Genomic DNA, 9,479 nt, shown 5'->3' with positions numbered 1-9,479 from the left:
AGGGGGTGTGGGGGAAGAGAGGGGAGGGAAAGAGCCTGTGTCCAGCCAGAGTTCCTCCTATGCTCTGGGCAGGCAGATGAGGGAGAGCTGCCAGAAACTTTTCACTCAGCCCTGGGTGGGCATCTAAGCCACTTACCCCACTCGACAGGGGGTGGACAAGGGGCAGACCTGATTCCAGGGGCTCCGGGTGACATACTTGGCCCTGGGGATATGGGAGTGAGGGCTGAGGGAGAGAGGTTACCATGCAGGCGAGAGTCCTTAGTCCGGGGCCTTGACTGGAGCACAGGAAGGCCTTCTGACTGGAGATTAGAAATGGCTCATTAGGAGAAAGCCTATCCCATCGTCCAAGTGCAGCGGGCCTTGGTGAACAGAGACAGTCTATGGTTTTAGAGCTTTATTGTAGAAAGGCAGGGGGAAAGAGAAAAGGTAGAGAGAGAGATCAGCGATGGCCAAGGGGAGAGAATAGGGGAAAGGAGAGAGAGAAGAAAGGCTAGCGTAAGAGGGAGAGAAAGAGAGGAGAGGAGAGGATGAGGGGGGAGAGAGGCGGGGCCAAGTAGCCCCTCTTAGGCTGTTATCTTACTGTTGCTAGGTAACTGAAGGTTAGAAGCTTGGGACATTGTCTATGTGACTAAAAGCCACGCTTCTCTTGTGGGGGCTGTGGGGGCGGTAACTTTGACAGGAGTCAGGGGTCCAGGAGACATGGTCGAACCCCTACTTTCCCATGTAGGTGGGAATTAACCACCCATTGGGTTCTCCCGGGGTTCAAGATCTAGCCTTGACTGGAAACCAGGCTGTCTGTACATAGCCCAGTGCCCCACAAGCCCTCTCCTGAGTCTTAGAGTCACACAGTTCCTAGGGACAAGTTCTCCTCTGGCAGGGAAGGTGCACAGAGGACTGAGGATTAGCTCCACCTCCTGGCTGCAGATGTGGCCCCAGAGGACCCTGTCCCAGCTGCTCTGCTGCTTCTGCAGCCTGTGCGCTCCTGAGTGGACCCCCCTTAGAGTCACAGGAGAGAAAGTGGTGGTCTCACCCGAGTGCCTGCGTCAGACACTTCCTGAAGGGAAGCCATTCTTAGAGTGTAAGTTTGCTGGTGGTCTAGCCTGCCCTGCTCACACACTGAGTGTACTGAGTTGGCTTCTTTTTTCAGAGTTTGCCTCATAATAAAAACCACCGACTATACCTTTTGTGATATGCCAAAGATCAAATTTACTGGCAAGGTCAGGTTTCTGTTTTAAAAGGAAAACACACACACACACACACACACACACACACACACACATCAGAACTTTGGGTATATTGTCATAGCAGATTGCATGATTTTAAAGGTTGTGATATGGCAATAAGATACGGGCAGCACAGCCAGGCATGGTGGTGCACAACTTTAATTCCAGCGCCCAGGAGGTTGAGACGGCCTGGTCTATATAGTGGGTGAGGGGGAGGGACAGGGGGACCGAGACCTCCAGTAGGATCTGTGTGACAAGTCCCACAGACTGAAGTAATTGACCTCAAAAGGGCGAGACCTCCTGGAGCTGGTTTTGGAACTCATCGCCAGAGAAAAAATATTGAGCTGTGTTGCAGTTAATCTCTCCAATATAATTATGCCCTGGCAATGAAAACACACCACAATATGAAAACATGCTGTCTGCCCAGATTGGGCAGATCTACACTACCATCTTCCCCATATAAGAGACCCCTTAGAACTTGCAGTTTCTCCAGGCCGTGTGCTTCTGCTCTGTTTTTCTTCTTCCTCTGCCTCCTCTCCCTCTTCCATTTTCTCCTCTCCCCCACCTTCCTCTCCACCTTCCCCTTTATCTGCCCAATTATCGGCTCTCCTCTATTTTACAAATTAAAGTGGGAAGCAGGTTTACAGGAAATCACCTGAGTGTGGACTCATTCCTTGTTCACAACCACTCACAGGAGAACGGAATTAACATCAAATATAATTAGCCCCAGGGCTATCCACAACATTTCTCCCTCTCTGTCCAATTAAAAGACTATTTTATCTCAATATAATTGGACATAACTATTACTATTTCTTGTTTTATAAAGTACAAGAGACCTAACACCCAGTCCATCTTTGTTAAACAGAACATCTGTCCTCTATCCTTACTTAAAAGACTTATAATTCTACATCTGGCTATGTCTTGGCTTTAGATTGAATGCCATCTGAAAACCATCCTCTCAAATCTGTTCCTCTCAAAGTCAGAAGCCTGGGTTGGCTAGGAGACCAACAACCATCAGAAATCCAAGAATGACTGATATTAACTGAAAATATATAGGAAGCCTAACACAGCTTCTAAAACTTAGCCAAATAATAGAGACCGCTGATCACCTAGACAGTTCCTTACTTCAACAGATTGGAGCATCGGTCTTCAGCCTACTGGCCAGGGTCATATGACAGACTTAGAGAAACAGGAATATTAAGGACTAACCTACTGTCTCAGCAGAATCAAGCTGTCCTAACCTGTAATTGTGTCCTTTCTTTGGACAGTATTATGTCTGTAGATGAAATGAGGCAATTCTTGCCTAGTGGCTGTTTCGCCACACCTGGAGTAACTCAAAGATGCTTGGTTTCTTCTCTGAATACAAGATAGGGGAAGCTGTCAGGAGCAGACTGGTCTCAACAAACGAATAAATAACATTAAACGGCACATTCTGTGGACTTCTGACATTTTTGAAAACCAACTATCTATGTGAAGTAATCTAGACTGTTCTCTGTTACCTACTCTCAGCCATTTCTGATTAAATAACTGAAAACACCCTAATAATAAACTCAGAGCCATGGATTTCCTATTTGGCCCTTAACTCACAGGCTTAAACATCTCAGATCTGTTTATAGTAAAAGCAATAGAAGGACTGGGTCCAAGCCCTGTACTTCAAATTTTTTAGTATCAAAAACAACCTATAATAACCACCCCCAGCCCCAAAACCTAGGGAACTGGGACGACAACTTTTCATAACTTCTTGAAGCTGAATATGGGCATTGAGATATTTTTGAAGGGAGGGGGAAGGGTAGGGGAGTGGGGGAGGTTAGTTGGCCTTAAGAAGGCCACACCAATGATTGTAGGAGTCTCTGATGTCTGTGTCCTGACTGGATCCAGATGAAACACCAAGACATCAGGCGTTCCAGCAGGTCAGTTCAGCGTGTCTGATGACGAAGTTCACCAAGGCTGTATATTCTGTAATATACAAATCTCAAAACAACTTTAGTATTGTCAAGATAACTTTTTGTTTGATTCTCTGGAATCCAGTTCTCAGGGGGTCTCCCTCTATCAAACCTGATCCACGTAACTCTGGAAGGTGCAAATACCTTAATCACCTTTTCCACAAACACAAAGACAAACCCTTTTCCCCAAATAAGCCTATCCTTCAGCTGGCAACCAGGATTTATAAAAAAAAATCGGGCATTAGATGTTAAAGATTTATTAACCTGCTCTTGGAAATATGCCACTAGCCTTGAACGATTGTCTCTACTGAATACAGCCTTTTAGAATAGTTATATTCTGATGATTTATATTAATAATGATGTTACCTGTTCTGTTTGTGATTCACTGAATACATTGTTTCAGAGTTGTAATGCTTGGATGATTTTTGTGCTTTATTGTGCCAAATGATTTTTGTTGGTATTTGTGATTGTTTCACTGGATATAGCTTCTAAGAGATGTAATGTTTGCTTTTTTTTTTTTAATGTATAAAATTCCCTTGCTTGAGAGCTGCAAAATACACTCAGATTCAAACTGCCTCTGTGTTTGTTTGTCACCACCGAATCCTTACCCACCTAGCTTTGAGGACCCTCATCACAGGGACCCCCTATACCCGACTGGGATGATCTGTGGAGAGAGAGAGGGGACAAGGAGGGGGGGACATCAGTGCTTGGATTACTTACTGTGTGGCCACACTCCGTTAAGACCACCTTTTACTTATGTCTTGTCTTAGCTTTTCTATTTCTCTGATGGAACACCATGACCCAAAAGCAAGTCAGCTTACACTTCCAGATCATAGTCCATCACTGAAGGAAGTCAGGATAGGAGTTCAAACAGGGCAGGAACCTGGAGGCAGGAGCTAATGCATAGGCCATGGAGGGTGCTGCTTACTGGCTTGCTTCCCCTGGCTTGCTCAGCCTGCTTTCTTATAGAACTTAGGACCACCAGCCCAGGGATGGCCTCATCCACAATAGGCTGGGCCTTCCCCTATTAGTCACAAGTTAAGAAAATGCCTTCCAGCTGGATCTTATGGAGATATTTTCCCAGCTGAGGGTTCTCTTCTCTTTAATGACTCTAGCTTGTGTCAAGTTGACACACAAAACCAGCCACTGTGTATATCTTAACATTTATAATTAACTATAAAACAAGAAGGGTGTGTCTTATTTCATGCCTAGATCTGATGCCTCTAACTGGTTATTTTCACACTGAACAATAACGAATTGAGGACAAGAGTGTCGAAGTTCTGATTAAAACATCCACCACGGGGATAAGGGCTTAGTGGTGGGAGAGGGGCACAAAGCCAGGATCTGTGCCCCAACAATGCTGAGTCAGCTTTTACCCTTCGGCTGGAGTAAGCGTGCAGGCGGGCGCTCAGCCTGGGAGCTGCCCTTGTCACGTGCTCAGGACCTGCATGCTGGCAGTGATGCTGGGTTTTTAGCCGTCAGAGTTTAGGATGCCTTTTTTGTTTTTCTTAGACAACGTTTCTCTGTGTAGCCCTGGCTGTCCTGGAACTCGATCTGTAGACCAGGCTGGCCTCGAACTCGGAGATCCCCAGGCCTCTGGCTACCGAGTGCTGAGATAAAGACTTTCGCCAGCACCACCCGGCATAGGATGTCCATTTTTATGGTCTAAAATGCTCACGATAAGAATTCCAAGGCTTAGAGCCCAGGCGCTTCAGAGTGGGTATTTGGATCGTTAAGAAATTTCAGCAAATTAGCATACTTACCTCGTGTTTAAGTTTCATGTTTGGTAGAGACTTGTACGGGGATCTCTCTTCCCCACACAAGTTCTTGTTTTTATCAAGGTGGGATAAGTAGTAAGGAAAACTACAAACTAACGTCTCTATGTGGAACATAGAGGAGAGAGGGCTCTGGGTTGGCTCCCCTGCCTAAAAGGATGGGGAAGTTCATCACTTATATTTGGCTTATTCTGCATTTATCCTACACAGCCACATTCTTACGACTGACTTCTTACATATAAGTTAATCATTATTCGAGTGTACCTTTTACTGATCACCAGTTTATTATGGGATTACCATTCCCAACAAGAGAGATTTATGTCACCCAGAAATCCAAAGAGAAGGAAGAATTTAACGTGGAGGGGCAGAGGTGAGCCCCGTGGAGGACCCTCGGGGAGTTGCCAGAAAGACGGCTGCGCTGGGTCGTTTAAAATGGGGATTTGGAAAGTGTCCTCAATATTTTCTTCTCATGCTGGAATCTTCCGTTTCTGTTCGGATGCCATTAGCCATCTGCTTTAACTTGTTACTCTAAGTGCATCTGTCTGTCAGTTTTGGAGCTTTTGCTGGTCTAGCTCCACCCACGAGGTGGGGCAGTGGTGTGCAGAATAGTGTTGCAGTTTATTAAAGTGGCTTGCGCCCTCTTGTGGCAACATCCTAGCATAGCACCCATCAATCTCCTTCCACCTCAAGCCTGCTTCAGTAAATTTGTTCCACAAACCATGGCCCGTGCTCTGATATAAAGCAATCTCCCTGGGAATTAGAAACTCACAGCGTCGGACTGATATTTATATTGCCTCCTCACACATGGCGGTGGGAAGTAGATTCTGGCTACGTGTTTAATTTTCCTCTGATCATAAGTTTACATTATTTGACAGAAAACTTTGTATCAGTTAAACATAAATTTTATTGAGCATTTTCTGTACAAGGAATTCTTATTTTTATTCAGGTCAGAGACTATCAGAGAGAATTTATAAAACATAGGAAATGGCATTAATTTAATGTTTCCTTAATAAAAACAGATACATAGGGGTAAACCAAACAGTATATGCTGTATACTCTACACACTAACAGTTTATAAACTGTGTAGAAACAGCAAATATATGGAAACAGATTATACTTTCTGCATTTGTCCTTGTTGGCTCTACCATTAGGTTTGTTGTAGGAAACATGAGGAAAATGTAGAATTTGTTCTTTTAGGTAGGTGTGTGTGTGTGTGTGTGTGTGTGTGTGTGTGTATGTGTTCATAGGGCTATGGAGAAAGAAGGAGGCCACAACTTAACTTCATAGACAGTTGTCACACAAGGAAGAGTTAAAGTGCACAGGCAGGAGTTTTAGCAAAGTTCTGAGGTTCAGAGTAGGTGTGAAAAATTCCTTTGCCTCCTGGGTGCTGGGATTCCCAGCCCACACCACCCCGCTCCTTCTGAGTTCCATGGGTTCTGTTCCCACAGATCCTCCATGTATTTTGAACCTGGCAGAATCTTTATTCCACGACCAAGAAGCGGGAGGAAATGGGCCGCACTCATTGGATTCTAGGACCGTGCGCAGGGTGGTCCTAGATAGGGACCATCCATCAGATAGGGCTGCGTCCACACTGATGTCCAGCCCGTCCTGTCCTCAACACTTAACGGAGGTAACAGAAAAGCTCCATACAGACCGGTTCCTTAACATGCACGCTTCACACTTGAAGCCATGCCAACAGCAAATACCAAACATTTGGCCTTCTGCCCCCCTCCTCCCCAAAAAAACACCTTGTAAAGAACCAAGATCCCAGCAGACGCTGCAAGCCAGTGGGACTTTTATTTTGGCTCCATGCCTTGAAGCTAATAGGAAGAATTACTGTTTTTATTTTTACATTTTCTCGTATCATGGTACATGGCCCCGTATTAATAAGGGCATTTTCATAAAGCGTTCAGTGTATGCTGAGGGTGTCCTCTCACGGTTCCTCCCTTGCCTCTTTGCATCCTTCCTTCCTCCTCTGTGTTCCTCCAGGCAGCTTTACTTCCATATTTTTATAAACATTTTTCTAGTGTTTGCAATTTTAAATATTTTTTGACCATTGTGAGTTTTTTTTTTTGCCATCGACAGTTTGTCATGGGTACCAGAATGGATCAAAATGGATGACTTAATAAAGATGAAAATACATTTTAATTTGTTATTTTATTTTCAATTCAGACAATGATATCAGCATGTAGTGTTCTTGACATTTTATTCTAGAATGAAATAAAAGCCCACACAGACTTGGAAGCAGTGAGGAAATTTTACTTAAACCAGTATAAAAGATCAGAATCTGCTGTAGGGGACAGCAGGCCACGTGACTGAAGAGCTTCAGGGGCCTTGATTCTCGTTTGGGGTTTCCTTTTATGGCATTGAAGGGGAGTTTGGTTGCTAGGGGACAGAGCGAGGGTGGTTCTCTGTTTTGACTGATAGATTAGGTCATGTGATCAGTTTTCTACTACATATGTTCTTTCCCACAATGCATCTGGATTTAATTATATGCAAGCCCCGTTATACGTGGACACAAGACTGTCAATAGGGGAGTCTCCCTAAAGGTTAGCTTGAAGACAGTTGTGCCTTATTTTGTGGGCATCCGAAGCCAGTTCAGCCTCCCATCACCCTTTCTATCCTTCCTATTTGAATAAAAAGGGAATACACTTGAATAAAAACCATTCAGAGAGGGGCAGACGGGCAGACTACTCTGTGGCCAGCTGGCATCTGAGTAATCTTGCAGTTGCTAGGTGCATTGTCCAGAGGGGAATGTGTATGAACAGTGCATAGGGGTGAAGGAGTTAGCCTGGCAAAGCAGAAATTTCTGGTTTCTTTGGAAAGTCAGTTGTGTCAGATGGTGTTTTACTGGGGCAGATATGTGAAGGAGTGTTTTCCTGAAGCGCATATAGAAGAGAGGATGTTCTGCTGAAGCAAGCACGTGAAAGGGTGGGTGATGAAGGATTCGTTGCTAACGACACACACACACACACACACACACATGCCCACATGCACACAAGCACGCATGCACTCGCACACGCACGCACACACACACATTGGTTTACCTTACATTGCACTGTTGAGGTCCATTTGTCAGGACTCCATAGAGGAAAAAAAATACTGAAAAACTTCTTGTAAGGTTCCTGCGGCTTCTTGCCACTTCTGCAGAATCAGGCGATTGGCAGAGTGACGTCGGCTGAGACAGACTGGTGTGCTGAGACAAGACCCGTGGAGGGCACATGATGTTTGGAGGGAGAATAAATAGGACTCACAGGACAGTGATGGAGGCTTGCCTAGCTACCTTTACAATGCTTCTTGGTCTGGAGTCTTTGCTGATCTTTGCTTCATCAAGAGACACATGGCAAAGAAAAATGGGTGGTGACCTTTGCTGTTGGGTTAAGTAAATTCTATAAATTTCCTGTCCTGGCATTCCCCTACACTGGGGCATCTAACCCCCTCAGGCCCAATGGCCGTTCCTCCCACTGATGTCCAACAAGGCCATCATCCTCTGCCACATATGTGGCCAGTGCCATGGGTCTCTCCATGTGTACTCTTTGGTTGGCGGTTCAATCCCCAGGAGCTCCCGAGGGGTCTGGCCTGTTGACACTGTTGCTACCCCCCATGGGGCTGCAAACCCCCTCAGCTCCTTCAGTCCCTTCTCCAACTCCTCCATCCGGTTTCATTTCTAATGGCTGACAAAATCAACTTAGGGGAGAAAGGGTCTATTTAACTCACAGTGTTAGGTTACATATGTCATCATTGTAGGGAGGTTGAGGCAGAAACTTGAAGCAGCTAGATGTATTACACTTGGGAGAAAACTGAATTCATGCAAGTTTGCCTGTGTCAGCCCACTTTCTCCAATCCTGTCCACCTCTGCCTATGGGATGGCACTGCCCTCAGAGGGCAGAGCTTTTCATCTCAATTAATGTAATCAAGAAAATGCCCTACAGATACTGCCCGATGCCAACGTAATCTAGTCAGTCACTCATTAGGACTTTCTTCCCAGGTGATTCCAGCTTGGGTCGAGTTGACAAGGAAACAAACCATCACAGAAAGGCTGAGGCCAGAGGATTACTGAAGATTTGAGGCCAGGCAAGGCTATCGAGTTAGATTCTGTCTCAAATAAAAATAAAAATGTTTAAAATTGAAATCAGAGTACAATAATGTATATGAATGAAAAGGTCAAAAATAAAACATGATTTAGTATGCCAACTAAAAGGGTTAAAAAAGAAAAGGCAAAATATATTTTGTAACAGGCTGCCGGTCTTCAGTCAGCCCCTAGACTTCAGCACAACGGACTCCATGACAGAAGTACCATTTGGTATGCAGACAGCAGAGTCCTTTCTTGGAAACACTCTAAATGTTCTAACCTTGCCGTTGGCTTTTGGAGTCTTGCTTCTGGCTGGTTTTATTAATTGAACGTGTCAACCCAGGATAGGGTCACCCAGAGAAAGGCTTGGGGCTATTCTGGGATCCTGAACACACGGTGTAGTATCTGGGCAATAAGGACCTCATCCTGTGTCCGAGTGGTCATCCTGTGTCCGAGTGGTCATCCT

This window comes from Mus pahari, chromosome 9, assembly GCF_900095145.1.
Source record: "Mus pahari chromosome 9, PAHARI_EIJ_v1.1, whole genome shotgun sequence".
NCBI classification, from domain to species: domain Eukaryota; kingdom Metazoa; phylum Chordata; class Mammalia; order Rodentia; family Muridae; genus Mus; species Mus pahari.
This window is presented reverse-complemented; position numbering follows the sequence as displayed.